A 26349-nucleotide genomic window follows, 5' to 3' on the forward strand; every position below is an offset into this window, starting at 1 on the left:
AACTAGCAGAGAGTAACTAATAGCAAAATTATGGATAAACACAATACTTTTCACACATGCAACAGACTACAAAATTCAGAATAAGTATCTAAGCTTTACAGAATGCATCAAATCTTTCAGAAAAGTGTAACTGATTATGAATTTTAGTTGTTAAAAGATGTCATTGTTAATGTTTTGCTATACACAGATTCTTAGTGAAATGTAACTTTTCTTCAAACTCATGAGGAAAATAATACAATTTAAGAAGTAGAGCTTATGTAAACCAAATGAATTTTAAAAGTCTAAGAGATCAATGGGATTTAAAGTTAGAAACTGGATGATACCTCAGGCTTTGCTCAGTGAGTCATTATTTTACTCAAAACAAGTTACTCAATCTCAGATGACTCACCTTTTACAAAATTACAATAATATCACTTACAATGACATTAGCCTAGCATTTTGGATTCATGAAGGACAATACATACAAGACACAATGACCTTGAACGGCTAGAATGTGTTCATTTTAATTACCGCCTTGCACTTAGTTATTGTCCTCCTAAAGTCACATACACACAAAGTCTCTGAGAAAAGTGTATCCATCTTGAAATATTTCATGTACGTGCAAGTACCATGGAATTTTTTCAAAAATTGCCTATGGCTACAATTTCACATTTAAACCAAACAGAACTACAAACACAACCTTTTAAACTAGGCAAAGTATAATTTTTATCTTTCTAAACAATGTCCAGTCATTAGGTTTAAATATACACATTTACTTGTGTATTGTTCATTCAGCAAATTCATTTAGCACCAACTATTTGTAAGTTTGTACATCATCTATTGAACACAACCTCAGCTTTTATGAAGAAAATGCAAAACATGATGAAGTTTGGTACTCTTTTTCTGTATTGAGTTGGTATAAATAGAGTCAGTCATCATTTTTGATGAGCATTAAGTGTCACTGTCCCACACACGGTATGTACTGATTATCTGACAACAGCGTAAGGGGAGGGTGCACGTTTTGGGGGAAGATATGACATTTCCTCATTGATTTTTATTATTTTTAAAGAAAGCAACTCACACTGTTAGATAACTTCGAGGCACATTTTTAAAGTTATAACATATATTTAGTTATATTTTAAATTATATCAAAGCACTTCTGTAGTGCTTTATATTTTCACTGGACACTCATTTTAAACAATCCTATATGCCAAGTAATTTTAATATTAAGCTTTCCTATCTTATCCAGTAAGTCACTCAACTTTTATTATTGTTTTAAAAAAAAAACAAACATACACAATCAGCCTCCCATGCAGAGATAATCCATCTTGGAACAAAAACTTAGAATTAGATCCAAACTTCATCAGTGGTGTTCTAGATAAAGGAGAACAATGAAGTCAAAGTTTCCCCTCCTCATTATGCCAGGACTGGAGGTAGGGAAACTCCCACGGGGAGTATGTGAAGCTGGAGGACTGGGCTCAGGTGCCCCCTAGAGACTCCAGGGGCAGCCTCCCCTGCCCCGCCCCACCCTGACTCTGGAAGGTGTTGTGAGCGCAGAGCACTGAATGCCGGCCAGTGGGAGGATGAGAACTCGCTGGAGGGGAAGGTAGGTCTCAGCAGGGAGGAGAACCAAATGGATGCAGTCATCATGATCATGATCATGATTATCTGTCACAGTGAACAGTTGCATGACAGAGTCGCTTTCTGAAGAGTTCAAGGACAACCCGTGTAATACCCTATTTCCCAAGACACAAAGCCAAAGCAGCAGGTTACACAATTACTTGTTGATTTATGCAGAGGGAGATTTTTTAGTTACATTTTCCAAATTCCAACTGGCACTCCAAAAACTTAATGCTATAAAACTATGTTCTGGAAATGTGTAATAAGTGTCATAAAACACAATATACACATAGATCTAAATACCTTCTATCACCCTGATAACTTATTTCTGAATCATAAATCTTTGCAGGATTAATTATTGGTTTGTCGGGAAAAAAATCAACAAATAACAGTCTCACATTTCAGTCAAATGGAACTTAAGGCTGGCGCTGCGGCTCACTAGGCTAATCCTCCGCCTGCGGCGCCAGCACACCGGGTTCTAGTCCCTGTTGGGGCGCCGGATTCTGTCCCGGTTGCTCCTCTTCCAGTCCAGCTCTCTGCTGTGGCCCAGGAAGGCAGTGGAGGATGGCCCAGGTGCTTGGGCACTGTACCCGCTGGGAGACCAGGAGGAAGCACCTGGCTCCTGGCTTCGAATTGGCGCAGCGCACCAGCCATAGTGGCCATTTGAGGGGGGGAACCAATGGAAGGAAGACCTTTCTCTCTGTCTAACTTTGCCTGTCAAAAAAAAAAAAAAGAAAGAAGGAAAGAAAGAAAAATAGAACTAAAGCTAAAGAATCCAAGAAAAATTATTCCTCCAACAGTGTCGGTCCAAAACTTTTCAACCGTACATTTTTAACTAGGTCAAGCTCCATGTCTCCTGAAACTGTAGGTTTATTCATTCATTAACCCAACAAATACTCTAAGCACATCCTGGCCACATTTGGTATTATGCCTCCTAAATATCTGTGATATCCACCTCCACCTCCACCTCCACCACCACTCTCCTCCAAGCCACTACTCATCATGTCCCAGCTGGTTGACCACCTTCCAATCCTCTCCACAAAGAACTGGGCCTACCACCCATGGGTTTAAGCCCTTGGAAGGTTTCCGATTGTCCTTGAAATCAAGACCACAATCCAGCAACGTCCAGCTGGGCCCCTCTCTCTCTCTTCAAACTGGGTGCTTCCTTCTCTTCTTCCTTCAACAACCCTACTGGCCAATGGTCTACATGGGGAAGTGATTACTGCCGTCAGGTCAGTCCTAACACCCTGCTCCTTCCTAGCCAGCACCTTCTCACAGACTCCCTTTGCCTGGAACAGGCTTCCTCTCCCATTTGGGCTGAGCTAGCTCCTACTCACAGTCAGGTCTTAACTCAAGTATCACCTCCCCTGAGCAGCCTTGAATAGCCTTTGCCTCCTTCCCCATCCCCCCTTTAACCAGTTCAGGCTCTCCTAGTCTATGTCTTCATAGGGAACTCTAGTTTTCCTTCATAGCTCTTAACACAAGTTTGAGTTGTACATTTATTTGTAAAACTATTAAAGTAATATTTGCTTCTCCCAAAGTAAGCTCTCTCAGGGCTGAGACCATCTGTTTAGTCCTCTGCTGTAGTCCTGGAATCAAGAGCAGTGCACAGGAGATGATCAATATTTGTTGAATACACCAGAGTACTTCAAAAAGGACATAGAAAATGGATCTAAAAAGTAAGTTTATGAAGGGCCAGTACTATGGCATACTAGGCTAAACCTCCACTTGTTGTGCCGGCATCCCATATGGGCACCAGCTTGTGTCCCTGCTGCTTCTCTTTCAATCCAGCTCTCTGCTATTGACCTGGGAAAGCAATGGAAGATGGCCCAAGTGCATGGGCCCCTGCACCCATGTGGGAGACCAGGAAGAAGCTCCTGGCTCCTGGCTTTGGATCGGCTCAGCTTCAGCCATCACTGCCATTTGGGTAGTGAACCAGCAAATAGAAGACCTTTCTCTCTCTATCTCTCCCTCTGCCTGTAACTCTGCCTCTCAAATAAATAAATAAATAAATAATTTTTTTATATAAAAAAGTAAGTTTATTTCGGTATAAAAAGCATTTTGAAATCCATGCACACTTTTTTTGTATGTTGCACACTTCCGTGAACTTTTTGAGGATCCTTTGTATGCATGAGTTTCAAAAATATTTTGCACCAAATTAACTTATCTTTTAATTCCATCATTCCATGAACTTTAGGGGTAGACTATTCCCTTAATGAAGGCTGGAACAATGCATGTACTATTTTCTGGGCAGTTCCAGTACTTACTATAGGATGCCACACTAAAGGCATTCAATAAACATTTGGAGAAAAAATTGGCACTCAATAAACATTTTCAATGGTGTTAATATATTTCTTCTACTGTTTTCTTGGAACATTTATCAGCTATTTTTCTATTTACTTATTAACTCTGAATTTTCCATCATTCATTATTTAAGACTGAATGAACAAACCCTAGCTAATCAAGGCATAGTGACTAAGCAGTTCCATTACAGAGGAGGTGGTAAGAGGATGCCTTGAATATATTTCATCTGCATCTATTTGTTTTGGTTACTTTATTTTAAATACACTTGAATCATATGGAAGTGAATTCCACTTACTTTCTTCTCCTTAAAAATTAATAAAGAAGTTTAACTAACAGGAACTTAAAAACACTAATAACTTGTGTGCATTTTACTAAGATATTTGTTGAATTCAATTAATATTTTCAGAACTCTCTCAAGGTACTTGGCATTCTATAGGACACAAAATTTTTTTTATCTAAAACAAACTTTATTTTGGCAACTTCACAAGATGTATTGATACAAATCACATTGCTCAATATCTAGTGACTCACTAGAAAATGATCTTGAGTTTCAACAAGTAATCTTTTAATTTGTGATGCTTCTTTTTTTTTTTTTTTTTTTTTTTTAGGAAATTAACCTGAGGACTTTTTCCCATACAACTAAAGGACACTAGAAGTTGTTTTCTATGTAGAACTTGGTTTCTATGTAGTTTTTTTTTTTTTTTAAGGAAAAAAGAAATGTATCCATAGCTATTCACTTACAGAAGCAACCTTGGGATCCCTAATTCATCATTCTAGTGTGCTTTGTATGTAGACAATCAACTAACCATGGAATATAACTGAGTTATCTTAAAGCAACAGATAGAACACTGGTTTTGCATGGGAAAAAATGCCTTTGAAAACATAACTCCTGGCAAACTGGATCAAAACAGAACTTGATCCCCTTTACTCAACAAAGGTGCTCTAATACACTGTTCCTTCAGTCAAACCAGCATTTACTAAGCTTCTCTGAGCAGATGTGGCAAGCACACAGATAGCTTTACCTTGAGCTATAAAATGACCTGCCTGGGAGAGAAAACACAGATGCTATACCAAAGAAGTTTGGAAGAGGGCAAGAGAGAATTATGTAGGGCTAGATAGAAAGGCCACTCTTAGGGCAGAAGCAGCACCTGATTAGAACTGTGAAGAGTATATAAAATGTCAACACAGAGTGCTAGGTGAGAGTGGACAGGCCGGAAAAGGAGCAGAGAGCATCTCCTCCGGAATGTTTTCCCACAACCTAACAACTCCTAAGTTCCTTGACCGTGACAGTTACATTTTGTTTTTAGGAGGATTTCTGAGTCTGATTCCTTGAAGGCAGGGCTATCCAGAAACAAATCCCCGGTGCTTAATACAGCACCTGGCAGGACATGCGTTCATGCTGGCTGGAACAATGCTTAGAAATACCACATTAGGTTCACACATTGTTTTCACATGCTTGAAATTTTCAGGGAAAAGACTGGCTGAAATTTGATGAACACTGTTAATTAAGCCTCTCATTTGGCACAATTTAAAATAAAAGCAAATGTTCTTTTAATTTTTTATTTTAGAACCAGTTGTGCTATTGCGTGGGTATGCCTCTAGTAAACAGGTCACCTCAAGTTCTAAAATCTGGGGCTGATAATACATTGTGTTGTAAACCACAGCAAATGAAAGGAAAAGAAAGCCCACAGCATCATAAAGTGCCCACTAATCAATTTTTGTTAGGAAGAATATCCTACTCAGCAGTGGGATAATGCAATACTTGTCAGATGAACAACCCAGAAGAAAAAATATGGATAGTCAGGGAAAGTTTCTTTAGAAGGAAACAAAAATTCAATATTCAAGGCTAGATTTTGCAATAACTACATGTTGCAATAAAGAAATGAGATTTTAATTGAAAGGGGAGGATAATTACAGCTTAGGAGCCAACTAGTTGATCAACGCCACAATCAGAAATGCCTCAGTGACAAGCCTTGTCTCCACACCCAAGAGGATGAACCCCAAGAGTGAGAAGAACAGTTTCCATTACAAATGTGTTCAAGACTCTGGAGCCACCCTGAAACTGGGGGGGGGGGGGGGGGACTGATGTTATTAATAACTATTAAATTTAAATAATTCCCACAACTTTAGTTAAGAAAACAAGAAACTCTGTCTGTATTTAACTTTTTTTTTTTTTTTTTGACAGGCAGAGTGGACAGTGAGAGAGAGAGAGACAGAGAGAAAGGTCTTCCTTTGCCATTGGTACACCCTCCAATGGCCGCCGCGGCTGGCACGCTGCGGCTGGCGCACCGCGCTGATCCGATGGCAGGAGCCAGGTGCTTCTCCTGGTCTCCCATGGGGTGCAGGGCCCAAGTACTTGGGCCATCCTCCACTGTACTCCCTGGCCACAGCAGAGAGCTGGCCTGGAAGAGGGGCAACAGGGACAGAATCCGGCGCCCTGACTGGGACTAGAACCCGGTGTGCTGGCGCCGCAAGGCGGAGGATTAGCCTAGTGAGCTGTGGTGCTGGCCTGTATTTAACTTTGAAAGTAGAAGTACCTTAAAGATTGATGCAATGGGATAAAACAGTTAGCATGCATTTCTAATAAAATACTCCTAGAGCTAATGCTAGAAACAAATAAAAGAGATCAGATTACTACAACAGATGTAGAAGTGATCCAAGTAAAAGCATATCACATGATAATGGAAGTGAAAACCAGGCTACATATGGAAAAGCTGGACTGTAGTCCTTTAACTTGGATCCAATCTAGGAAACCGGGTGTAAATCCCTGGATTAATGTTATAAAGAATAATGTTTTTGTCAGTCTAGGAGGGCATCATTATCAATTAGTAATGTCTACCATGTGTACAGAACAAGAGAGTGGCAGCAAGAACACCTTATGTTAGTTTTCTCTACACATGCCCTAAAACTATTCTTTATCATCAGATCCTGAGTGGGAACAGTGAGTAAATCAATTTACAACTAACTTTTGGAGGTCATGCTTATTATACTATTCCTAAAAGCTGTAAAAGACAGTATAGGAATACATTATGAAGCAAACAAAAGGCAAGATGATGGGCCAATTATCAAGAGGGATTTTTATAATACAGAGGACAGACTGGGGCGTCATGGTTAAGACACCACTTAGGTTGCCTACATTCCTTATCAGAATGAGTGGATTTGAGTCCCTACTCTGTTTCTGATTCCACTTTCCTTCTAGTGTGCACTTTGGGAGGCCGCAGGTGATGCTCAAGTAGTTCCATCCCCATTACCCTTGTGGGAAACCAAGATTAAGTTCCCACCTCCTGACTTCGGCCTGGCCCAGTCCTTGCTGTTGCAGGCACTGGGGAATGAACCAGCAGGTAAAGGATATATCTCTCACTCTGCCTCACTCTCTCCTCTCAACCTTTCTCTGATGATCTACCTTTCAAATAAATAAATATTTAAATTTTAAGCAAAAATTACTTCAGAAAACTCAGCATGATCTAGTCTGTTCCTCTCAGCCCTGCAAGCCCAGGAACTGGACTCTATTACACCCAGAGGTAACTCGACACCTGATGACAGATTTAAAATTATTGTATTCATACAATAATGATGGATAAATCAGAATGCCAGCTGACTAACAGTGAGGAACATATCTTTTCAGACATTCAAGGTTACTTTCCTTTTTTTTAAGATTTATTTATTTATTTGATAGTCAGAATTACACAGAGAGAGGAGAGGCAGAGAGAGAGAGAGTGAGGTCTTCCACCCGCTGGTTCACTCCCCAGATGGCTGCAGCGGCCAGATCTGTGCCAATCTGAAGCCAGGAGCCAGGAGCTTCTTCCTGGTCTCCCACGTGGGTGCAGGGGCCCATGCACTTGGGCCATCTTCTACTGCTTTCCCAGGCCATAGCAGAGAGCTGGATCGGAAGTGGAGCAGCCAGGACTAGAACTAGCACCCATATGGGATACTGGCACTTCAAGCCAGGGTGTTAACCCAGTGTGCCACAGCACCGGCCCCAAGGTTACTTTCCTTTAAAAAAATTACTTTATTTATTTGAAAGAAAGAGAGAGAGAGAGAGAGAGAGAGAGAGAGAGAGAATCTTCCATCCATGGATTCACTCCTCAAATGGCCACAATGACCAGAGCTGGGCCAGGCTGTCGCCAGGAGCCAGGATCTTCTTCCAGGTCTCCCATGTCGGTGGAGGGACACAAGCACTTGGGCCATCCTCCGCTGTTATCCCAGGATCATTAGCAGAGAGAGGGATCAAAAGGGTAGAGCCAAGACTTGAACCATCACCCATACGGGATGCTGGCATCATAGGTGAGGGCTTTACCTGCTACGCCACAGTGCCAGTCCAAGGTTACTTTACTTAGCACTCACTTCCCTAAACATCTGCTACAGTGACTTAAAAATGTGGAGTTCCTTTCATTTTTTAAAAATATATCATGTGGGGCCAGTGCCATGGTGTAGCAGGTAAAGCCGCCACCTGCAGTGCTGGCATCTCACATGGGCACCAGTTTGAGTCCCGACTACTCCACCAGCTCCTAGCTTCTAACTTCAGATCAACCCAGCTCCTACCATTGCAGCCATTTAAGGAGTGAACCAGCATATGGAAGACTTTCTCTCTCTCTCTCAATCTCTCTCTCTCTCTCTGGCTCTGCCTCTCTATAACTCTGTCTTTCAAATAAATATATCTTTTTAAAAAAAAGATACACGTATCTATCTGTTCTATATAAATTCTGTGATGAAATTTTTTTAAGATTTATTTAAAGAGTTACACAGAGAGAGAGAGAGAAAGAGAGAGAGAGAGGTCTTCCATCTGCTGGTTCACTTCCCAACTGGACGCAACGGCTGGAGCTGCGCCAATCTGAAGCCAGGAGCCAGTAGCTTCTTCCAGGTCTCCCACATGGGTTCAGGGGCCCAAGGACTTGGGCCATCTTCTACTGCTTTCCCAGGCCTTAGCAGAGAGCTGGATAGGAAGTGGAGCAGCCAGGACTAGAACTAGCACCCATATGGGATACTGGCGCTTCAAGCCAGGGTGTTAACCCACTGTGCCACAGCACCGGCCCCAAGGTTACTTTCCTTTAAAAAAATTACTTTATTTATTTGAAAGAGAGAGAGAGAGAGAGAGAGAGAGAGAGAATCTTCCATCCATGGATTCACTCCTCAAATGGCCACAATGACCAGAGCTGGGCCAGGCTGTAGCCAGGAGCCAGGAGCTTCTTCCAGGTCTCCCATGTCGGTGGAGGGACACAAGCACTTGGGCCATCCTCCGCTGTTATCCCAGGATCATTAGCAGAGAGAGGGATCAAAAGGGTAGAGCCAAGACTTGAACCATCACCCATACGGGATGCTGGCATCATAGGTGAGGGCTTTACCTGCTACGCCACAGTGCCAGTCCAAGGTTACTTTACTTAGCACTCACATCCCTAAACATCTGCTACAGTGACTTAAAAATGTGGAGTTCCTTTCATTTTTTAAAAAGATATCATGTGGGGCCAGTGCCATGGTGTAGCAGGTAAAGCCGCCACCTGCAGTGCTGGCATCTCACATGGGCACCAGTTTGAGTCCCGACTACTCCACCAGCTCCTAGCTTCTAACTTCAGATCAACCCAGCTCCTACCATTGCAGCCATTTAAGGAGTGAACCAGCAGATGGAAGACTTCCTCTCTCTCTCTCAATCTCTCTCTCTCTCTCTGGCTCTGCCTCTCTATAACTCTGTCTTTCAAATAAATATATCTTTTTAAAAAAAAGATACACGTATCTATCTGTTCTATATAAATTCTGTGATGAAATTTTTTTAAGATTTATTTAAAGAGTTACACAGAGAGAGAGAGAGAAAGAGAGAGAGAGAGGTCTTCCATCTGCTGGTTCACTTCCCAACTGGACGCAACGGCTGGAGCTGCGCCAATCTGAAGCCAGGAGCCAGTAGCTTCTTCCAGGTCTCCCACATGGGTGCAGGGGCCCAAACACTTGGGCCATCCTGCACTGCTTTCCCAGGCCATAGCAGAGAGCTGGATTTGAAGTGGAGCAGCCGGGACTCAAACTGGTACCCATATGGGCCCATATGCAGTCGGCGGCTTTACAGGCTACACCACAGTGCCAGCCCAAAATTTAAATTCTTCATCCAACAAGTGGTTTCCAACATCACCTGACTGAGGGTTCACTGTTTCTTAGGTCACAATTACTTCTGATTTCTCTCTCCTTCCAGGTCCTATATCACTTCTTGGCTCCTTACATGTTCTTTCCTTTGTTTCCCAGAGAAAACATTTCCTAAACATCTCTGAAGAGCTCCAAGGTTCAACTTGCTTCTCTTTTTGAGTGTGTTCTACACTCACATTTCGCTCTCCCTTTGTCTCCCTCTCCTCATCACTCGTTTGTCTTTTATGTCCACTTAGGCCTGCTATAGCAACGCAAGACACAGAAGACTTCATTCTATCTCCACTCATTCCTTCTCCTGTGACAGATGGCCTAACTTCTGTGCATTAAATTGTCCAGAAAATTCTTGCTCCCAGATCTGGTGGCAGTATCATGGGCATATTTCTTCCAGCCCGCATTTTCCATGGTCTCCCTGCAGAATTTGAAACTCAAAGGTGTAACAAGTGCTGGGGTTCTACAGCATAGTAGAGTGCCAGTAGATAATGTTGCTATACTGTATATCTCTTCACTAAACTAGGAGATGGCATTTTGGATATGTTTGCTACAAAGAACTGTTAAGTGCTTGAAAAGATAAATACATTTGCTCTGGTTGGACATGATACAATGTATATTTGTAATGAAATATCAGAATACGGCATAAAATATGTACAATTTTTATATGTATGTTAAATTAAAAATGCAAGACCTGGAAGAATCTCCTTCTGGAAACCCTACAAGGATTTCCTGAGTTTTCCCCAAACCTCTGTTTCACTGTTTATTCACTCTTTACTTCTGCCTCCTGGTTCTTTCTTTGAGTGTTACCTCTCTAGCTCTTTTGCTTCTCCTCCAATGATGCAGTTCCTCATGGCTTTATCCTTGGTCATACTTGCTACCCATTTGGGCAAATCTCATGGCTTCTCTTTGCCAGTAACTTTCAAAACTAGTCACAATCTCTCTCTCTCTCTCTCTCTCTCTCTCTCTCTCTCTCTCTCATCCCAAACCCACACTGCAGTTGCCTATAATATATCTATACCTGCACACTGACAGGTGCCTCAACTCCAATCTTCCCTACCCTGAATGTATTATCTTTCCTTCAAAACCTGCTCTTTGCATCCACCTATCAGTTAATGGCATTCACCAAAGTCCAAGTCTAGAAACCTCCTGTCCTTAGTCTCCCCCCTCCCAATCAACCTGCAACCAGCCAATAGTCAAATGCCACCAATTCTATCTTCCATCTTCCCCATCTGACCACTCCACTGCTATTTTCTTGAGGTTCTCATTGTTCTTTCCCTCCCCCACACTCTTACAAGTCCTCCTATTGCATCTCCCAGCCTCCAATTTCCCTCCAGTCCACCTAGTTTACTATCAAAGGTTCCTCTTTTTCTAAAATGAGAACCCACCTTTGTCAGTAAGTCACCCTTTAGACTGAATTAGACCAACCAGATGGTCAGCCTCCTAATACCTATTCCCACAACAGGCAGCCAGGTTTCAATAGGGAAGGAGAAAATGGGGAACTTCAGCCTGTCAAGGGAGGACAGACTCAACAGGGATGTGGCTTTGGGGTACCAGGGGGCAAACTCAGGGCACAGGACAGCTCGGGGTGTGGAGCAGGGCAGTAGAAAGAGAGCAGAACAAAGCTACAAGCTCAGTGATGGAAATGATGGTAGGTTCTGGTTCCTTGATTCCTCTCCAAAGATGAGGGAAACACCCTCAACTCACACTAAGCAAGGGCAGCCCCACCTCTGCACATGGGAGTGGCTCTGTAGGGGAAGAATCTATTATCCCCTGTTACTTAACTCCTGTTACCTCTTATAACCTAATGGTTGTTTCCACCTACTACCCCATTATCTTTCCTTTCATCAAATGAGGGGGTGAGAAAGAGAAGGGTGAGCTGGTTTCTGCAGTCCCAAGACTTAAGTCTGCCAAAGAGGATTAGATCTCATTTTATTCAATTACCTGATCCCCTCTGAGATGTTCCCTTTCCTCCTACCATAACTGCAGCGGTGAGCAGTCCTCTTGAGGGGACTGGAAGAAGTTCAGGAAGTTCCCACACAGCAAACATAACATGCACCCAGGAGCATTTTCCTCCTGTGAAACCCACACCATTAGACTCAAAAAGAACTGAAGCAAAAGGCTGTCCATGGGTATATATCACCATCATTTCTGAGAAATAATTCAGAGCTTCATTTTAAGACCATTCTTTCTCCTGACTTTCTATTCTGCCAGTAGGACACCACTCTCTTGGTCTTGTGCACTTCAACCAATAATCATATAATAATTACCATTCTTCCAATAGGTATTTTTCTATGTCCATAATAGCATACCTAGAAACTAAGCATTGACCTAGCAGGTTCCCTTGCTCCCAGTCTCTCCCAAACCAATGAGAACACTTACATCAGGTTAATCTTCCGAGAGCAGTACTTCACTCAAAGGCAATCGGCAGTTCCATATTGCCTATTAATGGTTCTCAACATAATTTTTCTTCCCAAAGCAGCTAAAGGACACAAAGTATTCTCAATAGCAATAATTTACCTGCTGTGGTGCTTTGCAGTGAAAGGGGACAAATTCTGAATCTCAGGGTGGGGGTGTTATCTGTGTATAATTTGAAAAATTTCCCCAGGTAAATAAAAGTGATATAAAAATGTAGTCAGTAGACTAACAGAGGCAGATGCAGAAGATGAAGGGCACAGAGGGAGAGTGACATCCTTCCCCATCTACTTTTGTAGAAATCTCATGTCCTTTGCTGGGAGGGATCAGTCTCTTCTGAGAACATTGTCTCTGGCCTCAATTACGCTGAAAGGCACAGACTCAACGACCCACTTACCCTATTGGCCCGAGTCTATCTCTGAAAAAATCTCAAACACCAACACAACCACAAGCACTACATCAAATGTCTTAACTTGGTTAGGATGTGGACGTGGGAAATTCACATCCACCTCTTGTGACCTTCACTTACTCCTGTTTATGATGAGGTAACTGGAGAAAACTATCTCCTCCCTTCCAGCTCTAAGATGTGAAAGCTCTACATACCAACAATTTAAACCACTAGAGTGCTGTATCAGAAGAAGCAGCAATAAACAGAGCATAAAATGAACATAATGATTGTTTCACCTGATCATGAGGGAACTGAAAGAAGAATGAGAAGAGATTTCAGATTATTAAGATCTATTCCTTTGCCTAAATTATTAAATTACACCTATACCTATGTTACAGTGTTTGCACAAGGTGATGAAGGTGTTACCATGTCAACTATTCAGAGAAGATCTTATGAAGCAGAATGTACCTGCACTCCCTTTCAGGAGAGTCTTCATTGCCTACAGTACTAATGAGAGATAGTAGCCCCTCCCACCACTTAGACTCAGCCAATCGGGACACTGGTACTTGAAAAAAGAGACCAAGAGTGTGAACATGCAGTGGAGGTTGTATTGAATGTGGGGCTTTTGTTGTGATTTCTGCCAACAAGTCCCCCAGAGCACCCCTACTCCTGCATATCTCCTAACCCTTCTCTGCCTTCTAGAAGCCACTGAGATCCTTCCAGTAAATTTCCTTCTTTAATGCAACCAGAGTCTGTCTCTGACTATCAAACTAGCTAAACCATGAAGCCCACCTGACCCCTCCTGGAACAGTCACTCAACTGCACCTTCCATTTTTTTCTACCTTTTACACATACCCTGCCTTTCCACATTGGCTATCTGCAACTACACTGTTAGAAAAGAAACATGAACAAGCTGTTGTCTCTATGTGGATATTACACTTTGATAAACATTTATTTAACTTTATTTCATGGTGGTACAATTATTCATTGTCCTATTAACCTCTGTGGAGTCCAAGCAGAAAACAGCTGGCACACTCAAATTAGGATAAGGAGAGTTTAATAAAGGATTATTTACAAAAATGTGGGTATGGTGTAGAGAAACCACCATGGAGGGGGTGGCTGGGTGGCATAGCATGTGGCAGTGGCTAAGACACTACCTGGGACACCTGAATCCCATCTCACAGTGCTTGGGTTCAAGTCCTGGCTCCACATCTCATCGCAGCTTCCTGTTATGCACACCCTGGAAAGCAGCTGTGACAGATCAAGTACTTGTGTCTCTGCTGCCCATATGGGAGAACCAGATTGAGTTCCTGGCTCCTGGCTTTGGCCTGGAACAGCCCCCAACTATAGCAGGCACTTGGAGAGTAAACCAGAAAATGGAAGAGATACCAATGACAAACTTTAACAACATCCCAACTTTGTCCTAAAGTACCCTGTCCAGTTCCAGCAATGCCCAGATATCCAGAATCAACGCCTACTCAGACACTGAGCTTAGGAGGAATTTGGATCAAGCAGCACACATGACAGTTGTCTAAAACCAGGGCCCATAATGGTCCCATAGGATTGCCTGGCACCTACTCAGCACTCAAAAAGTGTTTCTTGAATGAATGTGTGACAAAATTAAAGTTCGGAGTTTCAGACACCACTGTGGGCTAGAGTGGGGAAGGAGGCAGAGGAGAGGGAAAAGGAAAGAACAAGCACTTGGTGCCTACTATGTGCAGGGAACTAGTACTTATTTCTCACTGGTACTCCAAACATCTTTTGGAATGAGGAAACTGAGAAGATAAGTCATTCTATCCAGATTGGCCAGGACTTACACAATAGTAAGACCAGGACTCAATCAAAGTTTGGTTAAACTCTACAGTGTATGCCTTATTCCACACAGACTCCTTGGAACAGGTCTAGGAGCTGGTTCAGAAAATTTCATAGAAGGAAAGGGAGACCTAAACTGGCTCATGAAGACGACATAATACAGGATCAGATAGAAACAAAGACCTCTGTTAGAGGAACGCCTGCAGTCTACAACCACACATGCTCATTCATCATGGCTCAAAAGACAGCCAAGAAATGATGGCCTTCTCTGTTTTTCCTTCATATACCTGGCTTTCTGTCACATGTACTCAACACTCTGATGAAGCAACACCTGAGCACATGCGGCTCATCAATCACTAAAATAAAGGACAAAGAGATTAAGTTAAACAAACAAACAAAAAAAAACTCACACTTTAGAAACAGCTCATTAAAGATGATGTAACTTCACACAGACACAGATACAAAAGTTCTTCAATGGCCTCTCCTTTATCAGCTTTGGGGCTATACTTTGACTTTAGATCCCTGCTCCACTTCCATGCCACAGCTTGTTCCTCTGGGTTTGGACAGCGCAGCCTGCAGGAAGTGGCTGTGGGTCTGCTGTGGCCTTAGAGGGAAGCTATGTCCTCGTGGGGGCTCAGCAAGAATGCAGGAGATTGGTGCAAGGCCCCCTGGTGGAGTCTGTAGTGCTCAGGGCAGACCCGCCATTGACAGGGGATGCAGTAGCACGAGGGCCAGACCAAATGAGAGCCTTGGAAATTCTGGTACTTCTGATGACTGTGGCCTCTTTCAAGTAATAACGAGGAAGTTATGCAGAATTTAAACAGTCACCTGGCCACCTCCCATCACAAGGTACATCCCTGGAAAATGTCAATGCCTGTCTGAACACAAGATTAAAACATGGTATAAGAATTTTGGAAAAGGAAACACTGATTGCCAACCTCAAGACTACAGCAAACATTACAACACTATCAAGTATCTTAAAATGCAGGAAAACTGTCTTACATAGAAAATCTGTCTTTTTGTCTGGTCATCACACTTTATGTAGCAGGTTAATTCATGCATACGAAAAGAAAAATATCTAATGTACATAAAAATTAATATGAAATAGTTTGACACTCATTTGAAAGGGGAGTATTTTATTCTTCTATATTTTAAAAGCTCTTAAAGAAAGTAAATCTAGTTGAAAAGTTGTATAATAGTCCAGGAAATTATGAACATATTGTTTGTCTAACTTATTCAAATAGTTATGATTGACACAATAATAATTACTGAAATCCATGAAGCATATAATCCGGACCTAACGACACCCAATACATTTTGTTGAATGATATGGTTCCTTTTCCTCCCTCATAGGTCACAAACATTACTTTGGGCAATGCCAACATTCTGCTACAGATCCATGGAGTCAGGCTCATTGTAGAGTTCAAGCTCAAGTAAGTCTGAAAACTTTTTTCTAATTATCAAGAAAATATTTTTTAATTCACTTGTAAATAATAAAACTTGTGAGCAATTACTATGTAACTTAAATATCTTTATTTTATATTATTAAACACCTCAATGAAAACAATCTTTCTTACATTTAAATTAAATAAATAATGGCCATAGGCTGAAAAATCCTGCTCTTTGAAGTCTAATACATGGCATTTGACTGTCCATTCCATAGATCACAGACTTAGTTTTTATAAAGCTGCAGTAAGTCCCTAACTCTGTAGCTGAAAATGAGAAAACCTGCTTCCATTCCTACTCAAAGGGCAAATTTCCATTCTTTGTGATTTTAATAATACTATACCTACTACCATTTATTGAACATGGATGATGGACTAGGCACTGTGCAAAGCACTTTTGCACATATTAACCACTTAATCTTTTTTTTTTTTTTTTTTTTGACAGGCAGAGTTAGACAGTGAGAGACAGAGAGAAAGGTCTTCCTTCCATTGGTTCACCCCCCAAATGGCTGCTACGGCCGGCGCACTGTGCTGATCCGAAGCCAGGAGCCAGGGTGCAGGGCTCAAGCACTTGGGCCATCCTCCTATTCCTTCCCGGGCCACAGCAGAGAGCTGGACTGGAAGAGGAGCAACCAGGACAGAATCTGGCACCCTGATTGGGACTAGAACCCGGTGTGCCAGCGCCACAGGCAGAGGATTAGCCTAGTGAGCCGCAGTGCCGGCCTCACTTAATCTTCACAGTATGCCCACCCTAAAGAAGAGCAAACTTAGGTTCATAGGTCATTCACTCTAGGTGGTGCCAGAGGCACAGTTTTAACTCAGGTCTTGACATGTTCCTCTGATGGTGCTTTGTTCAGCTACCACAGGGAAGCTGCCCTGGAGGCTGACAGCAAGGGGCTCCACAGTCTTGGGTGAACAAAACCGATGAGCGTTACAGGAGGAAAGCCAGACGGAGGAGCTGATTTACCTCAGAGAGAATCGCAAGGGGCAAGAACTGCACGAGGTGAGCCAGAAGTTTCAGGATGTCAGTACTGGTAAAGATAACGGTAGTGGTGGGTGTCACTATAGGACACTCTTTTCTAAAGCACAGGTAAAGGTAACAGACTGGAAAGCAAAATTTCCCTCTCCCAGTGCCAGTAAAGAGCAAATAAATCACTGATATTAAAACATTTGACAAAATGTGCAGGACTCTTACATTGGTCCGTAATTTTTTTAAAAGATTTATTTATTTATTTGAAAGAGTTACACAGAGAGAGAAGAAGGAGAGAGGGGGAGAGAGAGATCTTCCACCTGCTGGTTCACTCCCCTCTTGGCGCAATGGCCAGAGCTGTGCCGATCCGAAGCCAGGAGCCAGGAGCTTCTTCTGGGTCTCCCACATGGGTAAAGGGGCCCAAGGACTTGGGCCATCAACTTGTGTACAATACGTAACCACTCTAAGCTTTCAGTTACTTCTCGTACACAGGGGCTGAGAACAGGGTTGTTCAGTGGGTTGCATAAACATAAAGGCCTTAACACAGTGTCTGACCCGGATAAATGCTGAATCAATGTTAGTGATGAAAGGCGGCGAGAGCTCCTACTGTCCCTGCTGTTCTTAAGAGCACCTTGATGGCTATCAGTGTGATGGGTACAGCAACACAATTCACCCCAATTTTGGCAGTAGGGTCTTCATCCTGGGATATTTTATTTAAAAACTAAATAATATCTAATATCTTACAGCTCCAAAGATATCTATTAATTCATCTTATCTTTATCTTTAAGATTCAAAATTTTGGGGCCGGCACTGTGGTATAGAAGATTAAGCCTCCACCTTGAGTGCCAGCATCCCATACAGGTGCCAGTTCGAGGCCCAGCTGCCCCACTTCCAATCCAGCTCTCTGCTTATGGCGTGGTAAAGCAGCAGAAGATGGCCCAAGTGCTTGGGCCTCTGCACCCATGTGGGAGACTGGGAAGAGGCTCCAGGCTCCTGGCTTTGACCTAGCCCAGCTCCAGCCGTGGCAGCTGTTTGGGGAGTAAACCAGTGGATGGAAAAATCTCTCTCTCTCTCTCTCTCTCTCTCTCTCTCTCTGTATCACTGCCTTTCAAATAAATAAATAAATCTTTTGAAAAAAAGATTCAAAATTTCCACCTAGCTCCACACATTTTAGCCAAAATGATCAATAGGGGAAATGTTTGTGACTGGCATCAAAAAACTTTAATAGCTTTTGAACTTATGGAAGTTGGAAAATAATTCCAAAGCAACAGAGCCCCTCCATGACATAGCTGACTACGGAACTAAGACACACACGAAGTGTTCCCCAGAGCCTAGAGTAAGAACCTAAAGAAAAGGAATTAATCTCCATAATGTGTTAGCTCCAGCAGGAAAAGCTAGCATTATAAAAGCAGCAATTATGCTTGGCAGCTACTGACTGTGATTTGTTACTTTAATGACTGGTCTGAGCCCAGGACAAAGAGGCAGGGACCTCCAGAAACCAGGCAGGAAAGCCCTCAGAAAGTCAGGGCGAAGTCTAGACAGGGGACAGACAGGACCTACAAGTCTGACCTCCGCAGGAGCACGAAATCTTGTCCCATTGCTTCTCTTTCTTTTCAGATTAGTGTACGTATTCATCACAAACGTAATGGCAATAAGGAAGACTTGTCCAGAGTGACAAAGGAAATAAAATCTCTTATGTACTTGCTGACTTTCTAAGTCATGACACTGGAAAACATAATTTTAGGGCACTTCAAGAATTTTAAGACTTCCTCATCATGGTCAAGCAAAACCTGTGAAAACCAATCTGTGTTCAAATCCCAGCAAAGTCTCTTTATTGAATAATTTGGGGCCAGTTACTTAACCTTTTAGTTAGAATTAAAGCTACCTCATAAAGTTGCTGTCAGGATGACACAAAAATGCAGGTAAAGTGCTTAGCACAGGGCCTACAAGACAAAAATCTCACCAAGCTCTATAAAATCTAGTCGTCTTAGGACTGACTTTGCAAATATTATCTGAACATCTGCTTAACAAGATTAATCCAAGAAACAAAATGTTCTTTGGGTGTTATCAATCTTAGCCTTGAAGAGGGAGGCCACAGATGGAATATGGTAAATTGTCTCTGTTGCTATTGTGTGTTACATCTAAGCTATTATTTAAATCTATTCCTATGTCATTCCTTTTTTTTAAGACTTCTTATTTATTTGAAAGAAAGAGTTACACACACACACGGAGAGAAAGAGAGAGAGAGAGAGAGAGAGAGAGAGAGAGAGAATGAATGAATCTTCCACCCACTGGTTCATTCCCCAAATAATTGCAACAGCCAGGGCTGGGCCAGCTCAAAGCCAGGAACCAGGAGCTTCATCTGGGTCTCCCATGTGCATGCAGTGGCCCAAGCATTTGAGCCATATTCCACTGCTTTTCCAGGCCATTAGCAGGGAGCTGGATTGAAGTGGTGCAGTTGAGACTGGAACCTCTGCCTTTATGGGATGCTGGCACTGCAGATGGCAGCTTAACCTGCTGAGCCACATTGCTGGCCCCTCCTCTGCCATTCTTACCAATTCCCCTGGAAAAATGACAGGCAGAAGAGTTCTATTTATTATGAAACAGACTAGTTGTTTGATTTCTTTAAGTCAGATATTTTGTAAATCTCTAAACAATAAAATTAAGAGAGAAATGTATCTTCCCATACCTTTTCCTTTTAAAGTTAAGTGCATTGCATATATTCACTTAACACTACAGGGAGGATTCCTGCTCTCACAACACACTGTAACCTTTGTACAAATCATTTCTAACCCAAAGTTTTCTCTACTGTATTTAGAACTTTCTGCCCAGACTCCCTAAGTAAAAATAGGAAGTTATACAAGATAATAATGCTATTTGCTCAAGTATCTAGCCATCCTTGAAATTATTAACTTGGATAAATAACCACAATTGGAACTAAAGGAATTTTCTTGGATTTATGAGAAAGGGAAAAAATAGCAAATGAATTTTTTACAGGGTTCACTTTCAATATTTTAAGATCGGGATGTATGGAGGTTGGCTTGTGTATTTTATACTTTCTGCTTTACTATCTTTCAAGAAGACTAAAAGGGATATTAAGTGTCTCTATTCTGTCCTGTGTCCACAGACTTTCATCCTAACACAGTAAACTCACACTGAGCAACTGTCTTTCACAGAATGATGTGAACTTGACCAAAAAGAAGAAATCCAGGATACACTAATGAAATGTAAAGGCTAAATCAAATAACTTATAACCTTAAATTATACTATGCTCAGTGGCTAGATACCAGAAAAACAACTAGAATTGTCAATTCTTTTAACATTAAAAAAAAAAGTCAGCTTTCAGAATAGAACTACAGATATATTTCAGGAATTTATCAAGATCATCTCAGCAGATCTGTGCCAAAAAATGTCAGTGAAGAATAAAATGTGACAGTTTGAATGTTTTCTTAATATATGTAAAGGATAACTGTTCTAAGGTATATATTTTTATATACTTAAAGCCCCTATATAGAGTCTTGGGTTTCTTATCTTTCTTACAAGACATTCTCAAATCTGAAGAGGCAGAATTCCCTTGAAAGCAAAATTAAGTTAGTTGTCTTCAACAAGCACTTATTTGAATTTTTAATATGTACTATTATCAAAACATATGATGCCAGAGTTTAGAAAACAAAATACAGGCAAGGAAAGGAATGTGGGAATAGTAAAACATTTTGAGAACAAAAATCTATTAGGTTCAGCAAAAGTATTGGGCACCTCTTTATATGACTTAAATAGCTTATCTCATTGAGAGCAGCAATGTGGAAGCTGGTATATGTTAATATATAATACTTGGTTGTACAACTTGAGATGGCCATGAACTAGAAGAATGGCTTCATGAAGGAGACACCATTTAAGCCTACAATTTGGAGCCCAGTAGAATGATCTGAATGGCACCTAGTGCAAGAAAGGCATTCCAAGCCAAGAAAAACAGAGGCCTCAAATATGGAACAAAGCACAGTGCCTCAGTCAAGAGTACAAAGAAAAGCCTGCTTGTAATTAAGAACCTTTCAAGAAAATGCTAACACATTATTTTCCATCAGATCATATGCTATTATTATTCCTAAATGTGTTTTAATATTCAATATTACTATTATGCATATATTATAGGGTATTAAACTAAGACACAGAAGGTCTAGGTGCACTGCCCATGGCCATGTACTTTGTGAGGAAAATGCAGCCCTCCTTCCACTCCACCACCCTTACTGCCCTCGAGGAGTGTGAGGCTGGGCAGGCAGAGTAGGGAGAGATTATGGAAAAGACTTAATTCAGCCAGAAGGAACTTGAGAGAGCGGACGAAGTGATGACAGTCCCGCTTCAGGAGCATTAGTCACACCACAGTGAAGAGCGGAGTGACGAGCCAGGAAAACCCCCTCGGAAATGAGTGAAGTAATCCCTGAGAGAAGTGGTGAAAGACGGACTCGGGTGTTTGCAGTGAGGTTAGACAGAAACAGATACATCAGACAGGACCAAGAAAAAGTGGCCACACTGGTGACTGGGTGGGCGAAGGCAGTAAGGAAAAGAATGAAGTTAAAAGCAAAAGCATCTGTCAAGCAGAGAAAAGCGAACAGCGTGATCTACCACATGGCTGTCAGGCTGAACGCCTTCTCACTGGCCGTGTTCCAGCTTCTCACCCTAGCCTCTCAGCCATTCACACTGTGCAGACCTATGGTGGACTGGAACAGTGGGTCAGGCTCCGAGAAACAGAAATTATAGGGATAACAACAGAAACGTTTACTAAATGGTCATTCTACCTCTGCCAGCCACTGTTCTAAATGCTTTATATTTATTAACTCTGGCTGCAATCACAAATTAGCATTCCTACTTTACAAAGGAGGAAACAAACAAATCCACTCAGCTTAGAAGTGGTGGGACCTGCATTATACCCCACGCAGTCTGACGCCAGAACCCCCCTACTTCATCACTCTGCTATCCTACATTCAAAACCATTTAGCACTTTCCATACCACAGTATAGTCCCAGAAAATCTGTATTACATATGAGTGTCTACAGAACTCAGATCCCTGAATTCTCAAGTTCACCAATGAGAATACATGGGCCATACCAATGTCTGGGAAAAAGGCACCAAGCCCATCAAACAACTGTACATGCTTCCACCTTGTTTTGGCTCTGTGGTTCAGAATCATAGAGGCACATTATACAGTTTGCACAAAGTCATAGAACATTAAAAAGGGTTTTACTAGAAGCAAAATATGGGAGAAACAGGAAAGAAATACACAATAGCAAATTCTAAACATCTAATTCATTGACTTTGCCATCTTGAGACATCAGGTTTCATCCTCTGCAAACAGAATTTTCAATTAGAGGGGCTGTGGTATAGCAGGTAAATCTGGCTCTCTGCGTGTCAGCATCCCATATGAGCACCAGTTCATAACCAGTTGCTCCACTTCTGATCCAGCTACCTGCTAATGCACCTGGGAAAGCAGCAGAGGATTGCCCAAATACTCAGACCCCTGCCATAGACGTAGGAAACCCAAATGGAGTTCCAGGCTCCTGGTTTCAACCTAGCCCAGCCCTGGTCATTGTGGCCATCTACAAGTGAACCAGCATATGGAAGATCTCCCTCTCTCTCTCTCTCTCTCTCTCACTCTCTCTCACTCACTCACTCACTCCCCTCTCCTTCCTTCCCTCCCTCCCTCCCTCCAAGTAACTCTGCCTTTCAAATACAAATAAATAAATCTTTTAAAAAACAAGACTTTTCATCCAGAAACTTCCAGATGAGGGTTTCACTAGAAGCAAAATATGGGAGAAACAGGAAAGATCTTAACCCAACAGGGAGACAGATCAAGCTGATAACAAAGCTCAATCAACAGGGCTGGCACTGTGGCGTAGCAGGTAAAGCTGCTGCCTGTAGTGCCGGCATCCCATATGGGCGCTGGTTTGAGACCCGGATGCTCCACTTCCGATCCAGCTCTCTGGGAAGGCAGTAGAAGATGGCCCAAGTCCTTGGGCTCTTGCACCCGTGTGGGAGACCCAGAAGAAGCTCCTGGCTCCTGGCTTTGGATCAGCACAGCTCCAGCCATTGCGGCCAACTAGAGAGTGAGCCAGTGGATGGAAGACCTCTCTCTCTCTCTGCCTCTCTATAACTATGACTTTCGAATAAATAAATAAATCTTTTTCAAAATAAATAAATAAATAAATAAGCTCATTCGACATGCTTACTGAGCACCAAAATTAACCCCTTGACAACAGCACCTGTACCTGTCCTACCTGTAAGTCAAAATCCAGAAGCAATTAGAGAAGAAACTGACAAATGGGACTACAGGGAAAGAAAAGACCACAGGTGCAACGCCTGTTCCAGGACTGGGTCTGTACATGCACTGTGCCACCACTGCCCTCTCACACCTGCCCCTGGAAGGAAGTCAGTGCTTCCAACCCTCCCCAGGTTCCCCCTCCCCTGGTCCTAGGTGTCCTCCTTCTCAGTATTAGTCTCTACCTCTACTTCTTCTCCCAGACCTAATGTGGCTGCTCCCACAAGTTCAGGCTTAGGACTTCTCATTTCTCCCTAAATTCCTTCCCTTAAGGATGCTAATCACCCAAGTCTGCTGTTCAGACCCCTCTCCTTGACCACAGTCCTATGACTAACTACTAAAGATATTTTTACATGAACGCATTGGAATCACCTGAAATTCACACATCTTACATCAGACTCGCCTTCTTTTTTTTTAAGATTTACTTTATTATTTATTTTGAAAGACAGAGTTACAGAGAGGCAGAGACAGAGAGAGAGGTCTTCCACCCGCCGGTTCACTCCCCAGATGGCCGCAATGGCCGGAGTTGCGCCAATCCAAAACCAGGAGCCAGGAGCTTCTTCTGGGTCTCCCACACGGGTGCAGAGGCCCAAGGACTTGGGCCATCCTCTGCTATCCCAAGCCATAGCAGAGAGCTGGATCGAAAGAGGAGCAACCGGGACTAGAACTGGCGCCCATATGGGATGCCGGTGTTTCAGGCCAGGGCTTTAACCTGCTGCGCCACAGCACCGGCCCCCAGACTGGCCTTCTACTCAAAACTTGACCTCACTACTCCTTCCCTTTGCTCTCACACCCCATGCACACTCTCCCACCAGAAGGCTAAACCCCTCACTCCTGCAGCAGCACGTTCATGCCTCGAATGTGGCCCAGAGCTCCTGGCATTATAATCCCTCTTCCAAATGGGCTGTAAACTCCTTGAGGAGCAGGAATTATCTGTTAGTCAGCTATGCAAATCCAGGTCACAAATGCCTGCCGGAGAAGTGAACAGATTAGCACACACGGACAATCTGTTCCAGCCAAACTGCTCCATTTAGAGTCTCTACCTTCCTCAGCATTTTCACAGTCCTCACTTCCCAAAGGGTTTTCTCTCCCTCTGCTATTGCACACACGGGAAAATCCTATCCACCCTTCACAAGAATCAGCTTAAATTCCACCTGTACCATGAAGTTCTGGCAGGTGGCCCCATGCTAACGTGACCCCCTGCCCAGCAGCCTTGCAATGCCAGTTCAGTGTCACAAAAACCATCATTTTCATACTTACATCACCTGACTCAAAACCAGGCTCTAGCCCAAACTTGTTGTGCTACTCTGGGCAAATTCCCCAAACTTCTTAAGGCTTAGTTTTTTCTGATATGAAATGAGGTAAATAATACCTATCTTAGAGAATCTAGGGGAGGATCAGAGGGAAGTGAGCCATCTATAACACGGCAGATACCCAGGAGACGCTGACTCCCTCTCCCCACGCCCCACCCCCACCATCCTCTCCCACTCACAGCTATCTCCTCAGATTTTAGTAACTGATAAGATCCTTAAGGAGAGGAACCAAATTGCAATTATTTTTCTCCCTTTTAAGCATCTGCCAACGTATTTTAGAGACTAAGTGACAACGGAGCACAATAAAGGAACAGCTACGGTGGATTATGGCAAACAAGTGTAAATGGTGCCAAGACTACAATTTTCAGACAATGTAGCTGTTAGAGCTATCACACAGCACTTCTGGAATTTCATTCATGCCAAAGACTGATCTCAAAAAATGATAGTATGAATAAAGGCAAATTCATTTCTAACGTATACAGTTAACAAGTAATGTTTGGTACACCGAAAGTAGCTTCGGTTAAATGTCACAGCGTTAGAAAGTCCTCCACACTTCATTTGTTCCCCTATACTCTTACCCAAAGTTTTCCTTTCACACATTCTTTGACTTCATATGACAACAGACATCTTGTTATACCACTCGTTAGCTAACTGAAACTAGATTGCAATTTTCATATTTTACACTGGAAAAAAAGTTAAAGGCTAATACTAAGCAAAAACTAACAAGCTCAGATCTAAAATTTGTGATGATGACACACAAAATTGATCAAAATCCCTAATTAAAATGTTTTTTTTTCCTAAGGAACTTTCATTAACAATCAAGACTTCAACATCCTCTCTAAACTTTACTGGACTCTCTTTTTTAACATCTTGATTTATCGTAGCTCTCCTGCTCTGTGTGTTATCTTCATCAAGGATCAGTTCCCATGGCTGAGCTTCCTCTTTCCCTTTCAGCTGCTGCCCCACTTGCATGCGCTAACAGGTTGGAGGAGCTGCAGTGTGCTGGGTGGGAACCTCCACTTCCCAACCCACCCTTCCTCACTGCTCTCCGTCACATTCCTTCTCCCTGCAGACGCTTCTTCAATCATTATCAAACTGAGTGTGCAGCTATGAACTTAATTTGAAAAAGCAATTACTAATGAAGAATGGGTGTCAAAACCTTACCTTTGCAGTAGTTTCATTCTTTCAAATTATTTTTTTCCCTCGTAAGGAGAAGTTCATGGCAGGAATTACAGGTATTCAGTCCTACAAGACAAAATCCACCACAGCAGAGAATATAAACATACACATTGGTATGCAGGAGAAAGCCAAACGACAGAAATTAAGTCCAATGTTATAATCACAATTCAACCACCTATAGAAACAACCTTAGAAAAAATCACAACCTCTTTCAGTTTCAGCCTCCTGTTCTGAAAATTATAGATAATATCCACCATCCCTACCTCAGAAACCTGTTCCAGAGACTTTAAAGTCACGGTATTACAAAAAGCATAATTGTAAACTATGTGGGAATGTACATATGCAAATATGCCCATATACACACATATAAAAACAATAGCAATGCATAGCCTATGGGTGGTTATAAAACAGTTTTATATCATGTATTAAATACTTCACTAGACACACTGCACAGTATATCCAAGGAAATTTGTTTTTAAATTGAAAAGCAGAATCTAGTT

At 42.3% G+C, this 26349-nt stretch overlaps 1 long non-coding RNA gene across 2 annotated transcripts in view; it reads right to left on the reverse strand.

Moving 5' to 3' along the window:
- The window catches only part of LOC127484399 (uncharacterized), a 119023-nt gene that overhangs the window by 63081 nt on the left and 29593 nt on the right, over positions 1 to 26349 (reverse strand). For both annotated transcript variants that reach the window (XR_007911329.2, XR_007911328.2), the window contains exon 2: positions 25835 to 25915. This is a non-coding gene — a long non-coding RNA (uncharacterized lncRNA). The remainder of the gene's footprint in view (positions 1 to 25834; positions 25916 to 26349) is intronic.

Source organism: Oryctolagus cuniculus, chromosome 17 (genome assembly GCF_964237555.1).
Source record: "Oryctolagus cuniculus chromosome 17, mOryCun1.1, whole genome shotgun sequence".
NCBI lineage: Eukaryota > Metazoa > Chordata > Mammalia > Lagomorpha > Leporidae > Oryctolagus > Oryctolagus cuniculus.